Source organism: Ranitomeya imitator, chromosome 1, assembly GCF_032444005.1.
Source record: "Ranitomeya imitator isolate aRanImi1 chromosome 1, aRanImi1.pri, whole genome shotgun sequence".
Classification (NCBI taxonomy): Eukaryota; Metazoa; Chordata; class Amphibia; order Anura; family Dendrobatidae; genus Ranitomeya; species Ranitomeya imitator.
In genome coordinates this window covers 399,776,512-399,788,693 of record NC_091282.1, presented here as the reverse complement: position 1 = coordinate 399,788,693, position 12,182 = coordinate 399,776,512, and positions in this window count along the sequence as shown.

Here is a 12,182-nt window from a genome sequence, read left to right as displayed (position 1 = left end):
TAGTTTTTTTTTTTTTTTAATTGGCATCTAAATTTTCCCTGAAAAAAAAAAACCTGTGGGAGATTAATATTGGCCTTTCTGCTTGTCTGCCAGTCCTGATTGTGCCATCTCTCTTAAATAGTGGGCCATAGAAAGCCTAGTTTTTTTTTTTAAATTTGGTATCTAAATTCTCCCTGAAAAAAATAAAAAAAAACCTGTGGGAGATTAATATTGGCCTTTCTGCTTGTCTGCCAGTCCTGATTGTGCCATCTCTCTTAAATAGTGGGCCATAGAAAGCCTAGTTTTTTTTTTTAAATTTGGTATCTAAATTCTCCCTGAAAAAATAAAAAAAAACCTGTGGGAGAATAATATTGGCCTTTCTGCTTGTCTGCTAGTCCTGATTGTGCCATCTCTCTTAAATAGTGGGCCATAGAAAGCCTAGTTTTTAAAAAAAAAAAATTGGTATCTAAATTCTCCCTGAAAAAAAAAAAACCTGTGGGAGATTAATATTGGCCTTTCTGCTTGTCTGCCAGTGCTGAGTGTGCCATATGTCTTAAATAGTGGGCCATAGAAAGCCTAGTGTTTTTTTTTTTTAATTTGGTATCTAAATTCTCCCTGAAAAAAAAAAAACAGTGGGAGATTAATATTGGCCTTTCTGCTTGTCTGCCAGTCCTGATTGTGCCATCTCTCTTAAATAGTGGGCCATAGAAAGCCTAGTTGTTTTTTTTAAATTTGGTATCTAAATTCTCCCTGAAAAAATAAAAAAAAACCTGTGGGAGATTAATATTGGCCTTTCTGCTTGTCTGCCAGTCCTGATTGTGCCATCTCTCTTAAATAGTGGGCCATAGAAAGCCTAGTTTTTTTTTTTTTTTAAATTTGGTATCTAAATTCTCCCTGAAAAAATAAAAAAAACCTGTGGGAGATTAATATTGGCCTTTCAGCTTCTCTGCCAGTCCTGAGTGTGCCATCTCTCTTAAATAGTGGGCCATAGAAAGCCTAGTTGTTTTGTTAAAAAAATTTGGTATCTAAATTCTCCCAGAAAAAATAAAAAAAAACGTGGGAGATTAATATTTAACTTTCTGCTTGTCTGCCGGTCCTGAGTGTGCCATCTCTCTTAAATAGTGGGCCATAGAAAGCCTAGTTTTTTTGTTAAAAAAATTTGGTATCTAAATTCTCCCTGAAAAAAAAAAAAAACAGTGGGAGATTAACCCCTTCATGACCCAGCCTATTTTGACCTTAAAGACCTTGCCGTTTTTTGCAATTCTGACCAGTGTCCCTTTATGAGGTAATAACTCAGGAACGCTTCAACGGATCCTAGCGGTTCTGAGATTGTTTTTTCGTGACATATTGGGCTTCATGTTAGTGGTAAATTTAGGTCAATAAATTCTGCGTTTATTTGTGATAAAAATGGAAATTTGGCGAAAATTTTGCAATTTTCACATTTTGAATTTTTATTCTGTTAAACCAGAGAGATATGTGACACAAAATAGTTAATAAATAACATTTCCCACATGTTTGCTTTACATCAGCACAATTTTGGAAACAAAATTTTTTTTTGTTAGGAAGTTATAAGGGTTAAAATTTGACCAGCGATTTGTCATTTTTACAACGAAATTTACAAAACCATTTTTTTTTAGGGACCACCTCACATTTGAAGTCAGTTTGAGGGGTCTATATGGCTGAAAATACCCAAAAGTGACACCATTCTAAAAACTGCACCCCTCAAGGTACTCAAAACCACATTCAAGAAGTTTATTAACCCTTCAGGTGCTTCACAGCAGCAGAAGCAACATGGAAGGAAAAAATGAACATTTAACTTTTTAGTCACAAAAATTATCTTTTAGCAACAATTTTTTTATTTTCCCAATGGTACAAGGAGAAACTGAACCACGAAAGTTGTTGTCCAATTTGTCCTGAGTACGCTGATACCTCATATGTGGGGGTAAACCACTGTTTGGGCGCACGGCAGGGCTTGGAAGGGAAGGAGCGCCATTTGACTTTTTGAATCAAAAATTGGCTCCACTCTTTAGCGGACACCATGTCACGTTTGGAGAGCCCCCGTGTGCCTAAAAATTGGAGCTCCCCCACAAGTGACCCCATTTTGGAAACTAGACGCCCCAAGGAACTTATCTAGATGCATAGTGAGCACTTTGAACCCCCAGGTGCTTCACAAATTGATCCGTAAAAATGAAAAAGTACTTTTTTTTCACAAAAAAATTCTTTTAGCCTCAATTTTTTCATTTTCACATGGGCAACAGGATAAAATGGATCATAAAATTTGTTGGGCAATTTCTCCCAAGTACGCCGATACCTCATATGTGGGGGTAAACCACTGTTTGGGCACACGGCAGGGCTCGGAAGGGAAGGCGCGCCATTTGACTTTTTGAATGGAAAATTAGCTCCAATTGTTAGCGGACACCATGTCGCGTTTGGAGAGCCCCTGTGTGCCTAAACATTGGAGCTCCCCCACAAGTGACCCCATTTTGGAAACTAGACCCCCCAAGGAACTTATCTAGATGCATATTGAGCACTTTAAACCCCCAGGTGCTTCACAGAAGTTTATAACGCAGAGCCATGAAAATAAAAAATAATTTTTCTTTCCTCAAAAATGATTTTTTAGCCTGGAATTTCCTATTTTGCCAAGGATAATGGGAGAAATTGGACCCCAAATATTGTTGTCCAGTTTGTCCTGAGTACGCTGATACCCCATATGTGGGGGTAAACCACTGTTTGGGTGCACGGCAGGGCTCGGAAGGGATGGCACGCCATTTGGCTTTTTAAATGGAAAATTAGCTCCAATCATTAGCGGACACCATGTCACGTTTGGAGAGCCCCTGTGTGCTTAAACATTGGAGATCCCCCAGAAATGACACCATTTTGGAAACTAGACCCCCAAAGGAACTAATCTAGATGTGTGGTGAGGACTTTGAACCCCCAAGTGCTTCACAGAAGTTTATAACGCAGAGCCATGAAAATAAAAAAAAAAAATTATTTTCTCAAAAATTGCAATTTTTTATTTTCCCAAGGGTAACAGGAGAAATTTGACCCCAAAAGTTGTTGTCCAGTTTCTCCTGAGTACGCTGATACCCCATATGTGGGGGTAAATCACTGTTTGGGCACATGCCGGGGCTCGGAAGTGAAGTAGTGACGTTTTGAAATGCAGACTTTGATGGAATGCTCTGTGGGCGTCACGTTGCGTTTGCAGAGCCCCTGATGTGGCTTAACAGTAGAAACCCCCCACAAGTGACCCCATTTTGGAAACTAGACCCCGAAAGGAACTTATCTAGATGTGTGGTGAGCACTTTGAACCCCCAAGTGCTTCATAGAAGTTTATAATGCAGAGCCGTGAAAATAATAAATACGTTTTCTTTCCTCAAAAATAATTTTTTAGCCCAGAATTTTTTATTTTCCCAAGGGTAACAGGAGAAATTTGACCCCAATATTTGTTGTCCAGTTTCTCCTGAGTACGGTGATACCCCATATGTGGGGGTAAACTACTGTTTGGGCACACGTCGGGGCTCAGAAGGGAAGTAGTGACTTTTGAAATGCAGACTTTGATGGAATGGTCTGCGGGTATCACGTTGCGTTTGCAGAGCCCCTGGTGTGCCTGAACAGTAGAAACCCCCACAAGTGACCCCATTTTAGAAACTAGACCCCCCAAGGAACTTATCTAGATATGTGGTGAGCACTTTGAACCCCCAAGTGCTTCACAGACATTTACAACGCAGAGCCGTGAAAATAAAAAATCATTTTTCTTTCCTCAAAAATTATGTTTTAGCAAGCATTTTTTTAGATTCACAAGGGTAACAGGAGAAATTGGACCCCAGTAATTGTTGCGCAGTTTGTCCTGAGTATGCTGGTACCCCATATGTGGGGGTAAACCACTGTTTGGGCACACGTCAGGGCTTGGAAGTGAGGGAGCACCATTTGACTTTTTGAATACGAGATTGGCTGGAATCAATGGTGGCGCCATGTTGCGTTTGGAGACCCCTGATGTGCCTAAACAGTGGTAACCCCTCAATTCTACCTCCAACACTAACCCCAACACACCCCTAACTCTAATCCCAACTGTAGCCATAATCCTAATCACAACCCTAACCGCAACACACCCCTAACCACAACCCTAACCACAACACACCCCTAACCACAACCCTAATTCCAACCCTAACCCTAAGGCTATGTGCCCACGTTGCGGATTCGTGTGAGATATTTCCGCACCATTTTTGAAAAATCCACGGGTAAAAGGCACTGCGTTTTACCTGCGGATTTTCCGCGGATTTCCAGTGTTTTTTGTGCGGATTTCACCTGCGGATTCCTATTGAGGAACAGGTGTAAAACGCTGCGGAATCCGCACAAAGAATTGACATGCTGCGGAAAATACAACGCAGCGTTTCCGCGCGGTATTTTCCGCACCATGGGCACAGCGGATTTGGTTTTTCATATGTTTACATGGTACTGTAAACCTGATGGAACACTGCTGCGAATCCGCAGCGGCCAATCCGCAGCCAAATCCGCACAGTGTGCACATAGCCTAATTCTAAAGGTATGTGCACACGCTGCGGAAAACGCTGCGGATCCGCAGCAGTTTCCCATGAGTTTACAGTTCAATGTAAACCTACGGGAAAGAAAAATCGCTGTACACATGCTGCGGAAAAACTGCACGGAAACGCAGCGGTTTACATTCCGCAGCATGTCCCTTCTTTGTGCGGATTCTGCAGCGGTTTTACAACTGCTCCAATAGAAAATCGCAGTTGTAAAACCGCAGTGAAATGCGCAGAAAAAAACGCGGTAAATCCGCCATAAATCCGCAGCGGTTTAGCACTGCGGATTTATCAAATCCGCAGCGGAAAAATCCGCAGAGGAACAGAATACGTGTGCACATACCGAAACCCTAACCCTAGCCCTAACCCTACCCCTAACCCTACCCCTAGCCCTAACCCTAACCCTAGCCCTAACCCTACCCCTAACCCTAACCCTACCCCTAGCCCTAACCCTAGCCCTAACCCTAACCCTACCCCTAACCCTAACCCTACCCCTAACCCTACCCCTAGCCCTAACCCTAACCCTAGCCCTAACCCTACTCCTAACTCTAACCCTACCCCTAACCCTAACCCTATTCTAACATTAGTGGAAAAAAAAAATTTTCTTTATTTTTTTATTGTCCCTACCTATGGGGGTGACAAAGGGGGGGGTCATTTATTATTTTTTTTATTTTGATCACTGAGATATAATCTATCTCAGTGATCAAAATGCACTTTGGAACGAATCTGCCGGCCGGCAGATTCGGCGGGCGCACTGCGCATGCGCCCGCCATTTTGGAAGATGGCGGCGCCCAGGGAGAAGATGGACGGGACCCCGGCTGGATCGGTAAGTATGATGGGGTGGAGGGGACCACGGGGGGGGGATCGGAGCGCGGGAGGGGTGGAAAGGAGAACGGGGGGCGTGGAACGGAGCACGGGGGGGCTGGAACGGAGCACGGGGGGGTGGAACGGAGCACCGGGGGGGTGGATCGGAGTGCAGGGGGGGTGATTGGAGCACGGGGGGGTGATTGGAGCACGGGGGGAGCGGACAAGAGCACGGGGGGGAGCGGAGCACTGGACGGAGGGGAGCCGGAGCAGTGTACCGGCCAGATCGGGGGGCTGGGGGGGCGATCGGTGGGGTGGGGTGGGGGCACATTAGTATTTCCAGCCATGGCCGATGATATTTCAGCATCGGCCATGGCTGAATTGTAATATTTCACCCGTTATAATAGGTGAAATATTACAAATCGCTCTGATTGGCAGTTTCACTTTCAACAGCCAATCAGAGCGATCGTAGCCACGAGGGGGTGAAGCCACCCCCCCTGGGCTAAACTACCACTCCCCCTGTCCCTGCAGATCGGGTGAAATGGGAGTTAACCCTTTCACCCAGCCTGCAGGGACGCGATCTTTCCATGACGCCACATAGGCGTCATGGGTCGGAATGGCACCGACTTTCATGACGCCTACGTGGCGTCATGGGTCGGGAAGGGGTTAATATTGGCCTTTGTGCTTGAGTGACAGTCCTGCGTGTGTGGCATCTCTCTCATTTGGTGCCACAGAAAACAGTGTGTAACATCGTGCCTGATTTTCCTTGCGGTCTCACCCACCTATATAGGGATATCTAAATCATACAGAAGTTAGAGTTCACCTTGTAAGTTGTTTGACAGTAACAAATACCGTTAGTTTGGTGATGTTTTTAAAACAATGAGAAGTCTGGTGGAAGAGGTCGTGGCCGTGGGCGTTCATTGCCAGCTGGTAATGATGGTAGTGGTAGTGGAGCATCGGGTGGTCGTGGGAAAAACAATATAGCACCTAAGTCTCGAGCTGTGGAGCCAGGTTCGTCGTCTGGCTACACAAGGCCTCGAACGCTCCCTTTTCTGGGAGTAGGAAAACCGCTTTTAAAGCCGGAGCAGCAAGAGCAAGTTTTGGCTTACCTTGCTGACTCAGCCTCTAGCTCTTTTGCCTCCTTTTCTGAAACTAGTAAATGTAAAAGCAGCGCATCGTTAGTGGATGTTCACGGTCAGGGACAAGTCGCTTCCTTGTCCTCTTCAGCAAAAACAGCAACAGAGAAGGATGCAGCAGGCGACACAATGGGTTACTCCATGGAGCTCTTTACACATACCGTCCCTGGCTTAGAATGTGAAACAGTTAACAGGCCATGCCCATTACAAGTTGAATCTAATATGGAGTGCACTGATGCACAGCCACAGCCAGACTACTATGCTGTTCCTTTGACTCAGACCACAACATTGCCCTCGCAGGGTACTGATCCAGAATCAGACCCTGATGAGACTATGTTGCCCCGTCACGAACGCTATACCACCGACTTACACGGTGACACAGACGAAGTTGCGCACGAGCTAGAAGAGGAGGTTATAGATGACCCAGTTGTTGACCCCGATTGGCAGCCATTGGGGGAACAGGGTGCAGGCGGCAGTAGTTCTGAAGCGGAGGAGGAGGGGCCGCAGCAGGAATCAACATCGCAACAGGTTCCATCCGCCGGGCCCGTAGATGGCACAAAACGCGTGGCAAAGCCAAAACCTGTTGGAGGACAGCGTGGCCATCCGGTTAAAGCTCAGTCTGCAATGCCTGAAAAGGGATCCGATGCTAGAAAGAGTGCAGTCTGGCATTTTTTTAAACAACATCCAATTGATCAGCGCAAAGTCATCTGTCAAAAATGTTCAACTACCTTAAGCAGAGGTCAGAATATGAAAAGTCTAAACACAAGTTGCATGCATAGACACTTAACCACCATGCATTTGCAAGCCTGGACTCACTACCAAACGTCCCTTAAGGTTGTAGCACCCTCGGCCAATGAAGCTAGTCAGCAACGCTACATCCCTTCCGTCAGTGTAAGGCCACCATTTTCCGCACCACCTGCAGTATCTGTGCAGGTTTCTTTGCCAGGCCAAAGCAGTCAGGGTCAGGGAATCACCAGTTTCGTAGTAGGAAACACTGCATCTAGGGCACCGGCGGCAACAATACCGTCTCCAACCGTCTCTCAGTCTGCCATGTCCACCGGCACCCCCGCTAGTTCCACGATCTCCAGCTCTCCAGTCCAGCTCACCCTACATGAGACTCTGGTTAGAAAAAGGAAGTACTTAGCCTCGCATCCGCGTACACAGGGTTTGAACGCCCACATAGCTAGACTAATCTCGTTAGAGATGATGCCCTACCAGTTAGTTGAAAGCGAAGCTTTCAAAGCCCTGATGGACTACGCTGTACCACGCTACGAGCTACCCAGTCGACACTTCTTTTCGCAAAAAGCCATCCCAGCCCTCCACCAGCATGTTAAAGAGCGCATCGTCCATGCACTCAGGCAATCTGTGAGCACAAAGGTGCACCTGACAACAGATGCATGGACCAGTAGGCATGGCCAGGGACGTTATGTGTCCATCACGGCACACTGGGTGAATGTGGTGGATGCAGGGTCCACAGGGGACAGCAATTTTGGGACAGTTCTGCCTAGCCCACGGTCTAGGAAACAGTTGGCTGTAGCTGTTCGCATCCCCTCCTCCTCGTCCTCCTGCAGAAGCGAGAGCTCGTCAACAGACCGCAGTGGCCCAACCACTCCATCCGCAGCTGCCACAGTTGCACACCAGTTGTCCCATTATGGGGCAGCTACTGGCAAGCGTCAGCAGGCTGTATTGGCTATGAAGTGTTTGGGCGACAACAGACACACCACGGAAGTTCTGTCCAAGTTCTTGCAGAAGGAAACGCAGTCGTGGCTGGGCACTGTAGATCTTGAGGCAGGCTAGGTAGTGAGTGATAACGGAAGGGATTTCATGGCTGCCATAGCCCTTTCCCAACTGAAACACATTCCTTGCCTTGCTCACACCTTAAACCTGGTGTTGCAGTGCTTCCTGAAAAGTTATCCGGGGTTATCCGACCTGCTCCTCAAAGTGCGCGGACTTTGCTCGCATATCCGCCGTTCGCCCGTACACTCCAGCCGTATGCAGACCTATCAGCGGTCTTTGAACCTTCCCCAGCATCGCCTAATCATAGACGTTGCAACAAGGTGGAACTCAACACTGCACATGCTTCAGAGACTGTGCGAACAGAGACGTGCTGTTATGTATTTGTGGGAGGATACACATACAGGGGCAGGCAGGTGGATGGCAGACATGGAGTTGTCAGGTGTGCAGTGGTCGAAGATACAAGACATGTGTCAAGTCCTTCAGTGTTTTGAGGAATGCACACGGCTGGTTAGTGCAGACAACGCCATAATAAGCATGAGCATCCCCCTAATGCGTCTGCTGATGCAAAGTATGACGCACATAAAGGAGCAGGCATCTGCAGCAGAGGAAGAGGAAAGCCTTGATGACAGTCAGCCATTGTCTGGTCAGGGCAGTGTACAGGAAGAGGTAGCGGGCAAACAGGAGGAGGAGGACGAGGAGGATGATGGGGATGAGTATTTTTTTAATGAGGAAGCTTTTCCGGGGCCACGGGAAATTGGTGTCGTGGCAAGGCCGGGTTCTGGTTTTTTGAGGGACACAAGTGACGTAGATTTGCCTGAAACAGCCCCTCAACCCAGCACAACCGCAGATTTGAGAACTGGAACTTTGGCCCACATGGCGGATTATGCCTTACGTATCCTCAAAAGGGACACAAGCATTACTAAAATGATGAACGATGACGATTACTGGTTGGCCTGCCTCCTTGATCCTCGCTATAAAGGCAAATTGCAAAATATTATGCCACATGAGAACTTGGAACTAATATTAGCAACCAAACAATCAACTCTTGTTGACCGTTTGCTTCAGGCATTCCCAGCACACAGCACCCGTGATCGTTCTCACACGAGCTGCAGGGGCCAGCAGACCAGAGGTGTTAAGGCCCCTTCACATTAAGCGACGCTGCAGCGATACCGACAACGATCCGGATCGCTGCAGCGTCGCTGTTTGGTCGCTGGAGAGCTGTCACACAGACCGCTCTCCAGCGACCAACGATGCCGGTAACCAGGGTAAACATCGGGTAACTAAGCGCAGGGCCGCGCTTAGTAACCCGATGTTTACCCTGGATACCATCCTAAAAGTAAAAAAAAACAAACACTAGATACTTACCTACAGCCGTCTGTCCTCCAGCGCTGCGCTCTGCTTCTCTGCTCTCCTCCTGTACTGGCTGGGAGCCGGAAAGCAGAGCGGTGACGTCACCGCTCTGCTTTCCGGCTCACAGCCAGTGCAGGAGGAGAGCAGAGCACAGCGCTGGAGGACAGACAGCGGTAGGTAAGTATCTAGTGTTTGTTTTTTTTACTTTTAGCATGGTAACCAGGGTAAACATCGGGTTACTAAGCGCGGCCCTGCGCTTAGTTACCCGATGTTTACCCTGGTTACCAGTGAAGACATCGCTGGATCGGTGTCACACACGCCGATCCAGCGATGTCTCCAGGGAGTCCAGCGACGAAATAAAGTTCTGGACTTTGTTCAGCGACCAACGATCTCCCAGCAGGGGCCTGATCGTTGGTCGCTGTCACACAGAACGATTTCATTAACGATATCGTTGCTACGTCACAAATAGCAACGATATCGTTAACAATATCGTTATGTGTGAAGGTACCTTTAGAAGTGCAGAAATCAGAAGTGGCGTTGGACAGAGGGGTTTTCTGACCAGGTTGCGGAGTGATTTTGCTATGACCGCAGACAGGACAGGTACTGCAGCATCAATTCAAAGTGACAGGAGACAACATTTGTCCAGTATGGTTACTAACTATTTTTCATCCCTTATCGATGTTCTCCCTCAACCGTCATTCCCATTTGATTACTGGGCATCCAAATTAGACACCTGGCAAGAATTGGCAGAATATGCATTGCAGGAGCTTGCTTGCCCGGCAGTTAGTGTCCTATCAGAAAGAGTATTCAGTGCTGCAGGTTCAATATTAACCGAAAAAAGGACTCGTCTGGCTACCCAAAATGTTGATGATCTAACATTCATTAAAATGAACCATAACTGGATTTCGAATTCTTTTGCCCCACCTTGCCCGGCTGACACCTAGCTTTCCTATGAAAAGGTCTTGCTTGTGGACTACTCTGACTGACTTTTCCAATCGCTTAATTTGCAGCAGCTGATTGTCCAGCATACGACATGTTTACACCTCCCTAAATGGCCAAAATCCCCCCCACGGGGCCGTGGTCTCGCCACTTGGCGCAAGCACCCGTGAGAGTGCCGTTTGTCTGAAGAGGTGGGTGTGCCCGCTTTTGGTCGACGGCACTGCCACTGGGTCCCTCATAGTACAGTAAAGTGTCTCTGGCGGTGGTGGTGCGCACCCAACGTCAGACACACTGTTGTAACATGAGGGGCCCTGGGCCTGTACCACCGGCCACAAGAGAGTCCCCCCCCCAGCTCAAACATTGCTCTACCACTTGCACAATTATCTCTCACAGTTCCACCAATGTTTAGTCTATGCGCTGACATCATTCAATGCCTGGCACTGACAATACCAATGTGTTGACATGTATGGTGGTACTTAACATAGTCAGGGGCAGTGTCCTATATTTACACCAGTAAATAATTAGCGCCAAATTACTAGGTCTAAAACTCAGTAGAGGAGCCCACCCCTGTACCTAAGTATTCCACCCTTTTGTGTTTTGGTTTTGTTGTAATGCGAGACATTAACATCTATTTATTTTTTTGGAGTACTAACTGACAGACACACATTACAATCGACCTCCGCTGACAACACCAATGCTGCCTGCGTACCCCTGCAAGAGAATTGCAAGTGCCTACAGCCAAATTTTGTTATGTTAGGCCTACTACACCTGTCTGCGGTCCCTCCTTCCACTAGTCCTCCAGTGACCTGTCTACTGCTGCCCGTGTACCCCTGGAACCAATTTAAAAGTGTCTACAGACAAATTTTGTTATGTTAGGCCTACTACGCCTGTCTGCGGTCCCTCCTGCCACTAGTCCTCAAGTGACCTGTCTACTGCTGCCCGTGTACCCCTGGAACCAATTTAAAAGTGCCTACAGCCAAATTTTGTTATGTTAGGCCTACTACGCCTGTCTGCGGTCCCTCCTTCCACTAGTCCTCCACTGACCAGACCACTGCTGCCCGTGTACCCCTGGAACCTATTTTAAATTGCATAGAGCATCCTTTTTTTAATAGTAGGCATACAAACTCTGTCTGTGGCCCATAATTGAAATTGTCCTCCACTGAACAGACCAATGCTGCCTGTGTACCCCTGTAACCTTTTTTAAACTGCATTGAGCCAAATATTGTGTTTAAGGCCTACTACCTGTGTCTGTCTGCGCCACTCAATACAGCTGTCCTCCTTTTAAAAAAGCTGAGCGTCAATAGTCTGGTTTTCAGCCTATAGGAATTTGAAAACTGCATTGGGGCTACTACTACTACTTCGGTAGGGCCTACTAACGGTGTCTGCCGCTCCAAGGTGTTCCCCAGGTTTCCGCTCCATAGCTTAGAGCTTCTAGCTCTCGTTTAGTAGTTGTTGAAAACAACACTGCATTCGGCCTACAAGTTGGGTCTGGGGTGTAGAGACGGTGTGTTCCACTCCAAGGTGTTCCCCAGGTTGCCTCTCCATTGCTTCAATCTTAAAGCTCTTGTTTAGTAGTTGTTGAAAACAACACTGCATTCGGCCTACAAGTTGGGTCTGGGTTGTAGAGACGGTGTCTTCCGCTCCAAGGTGTTCTCCAGGTTTCCTCTTCATTGCTTCAATCTTAAAGCTCTTGTTT